The following is a 1120-nucleotide window of genomic DNA, read 5'->3' as shown; positions in this document are numbered from 1 at the left end:
CGTGGTGGTTAAGGCACTGGACTCCCCACATGGCCAACCATGGTTCGAGTTCTGGACCTGGCAACTTGCTTTCTCACTTTCCCTCTGTCTCTCTCTGATCAAATTAAAATAATAATAATGATGATGATAAATAAAACAAAATATTTAAAAATCTTGATTCTCATAGGAAGGCGTATTAACCCTCCCAGGTCCCGCACAAGGTACCGTTTGACATTATGCCCTTCTTTTGTTAAAAAACAATATTCGAGTTTATTTTTTATCTATTTTTAGAATTATGTATTTAATTTATTTACTATTATTATTTAATTTGATGAGAGAGGGGGAAAGTGAGAAAGCAAGTCACCAGGTCTGGGACTTCAACCATGGTTGGCCATGTGGGAGTCCAGTGCCTCAACCACCATACCGCCTGCTGGACGCCTATATACAAATTTATTAAGCAACAGTTTTTAATGTCTTATACAATGTTTAACTTTCATCACTTCAAAGTTTATGTTGCTTCTGAATTTTGCATATAATTGAACTTTCAAGTCTGCTAACACTTGCTGAACTGACTACACGCTGCATTCTAAGGGGTCAGCTTCTTCTTGCAAATTTGTCTTTGCATCTTCTAACATGTCTTGTGTCTCTTCTTGAGCATGGCCGGTAGGAACACCACCGAGCTGACCAGGTATCATTAAGCAGTCCTCATCTGCAAGTGTGCTGTCATCACAAGCTTCGCCCAGATTTTGGAATCATTTCTTTTTTATTTCTATTTCTTCCTTTAGCTCCGTGATTTGACTTCTCTTCCATGCAAATCTGTTTATCTGTTGTTGATCTTTGAGAGTAACATCGATACCTTCTGCAGCCTCCTCCTTTGTGGTGGCTGTCATCGCGGACGTGCTTTGTTGCTATTATCCTAAGTTTTCATTGACATGCAGCAATATGGAGTTACGGGACACGGTGTGAGTTTTCACTACATGAGTCCAGTGTAGAAGCCGTCTCAAAGCTTAGTGCTGCTTTTGCGAGGTGAGCATTCAGAATTCTCTCTTCAGCTACTTTGAATATACACTGCGTTGTCCACACGGTAGCGGTTCTGCTCTACGGCGCTCACCACTTAATCTGCTCGTACTTCCTACCTGAT

At 40.9% G+C, this 1120-nt stretch overlaps 1 pseudogene; it reads right to left on the bottom strand.

Moving 5' to 3' along the window:
- Positions 1-479: 479 nt before the first annotated feature.
- LOC102491116 (prefoldin subunit 4 pseudogene) lies at positions 480-869 on the bottom strand (annotated as a pseudogene).
- Positions 870-1120: the final 251 nt, after the last annotated feature.

This window comes from Tupaia chinensis, unplaced genomic scaffold (assembly GCF_000334495.1).
Source record: "Tupaia chinensis unplaced genomic scaffold, TupChi_1.0 Scaffold139733_1, whole genome shotgun sequence".
Taxonomy (NCBI): Eukaryota; Metazoa; Chordata; class Mammalia; order Scandentia; family Tupaiidae; genus Tupaia; species Tupaia belangeri.
The sequence above is the reverse complement of the archived record's forward strand: the minus strand, read 5'-3'. Positions and strand labels throughout refer to the sequence as shown.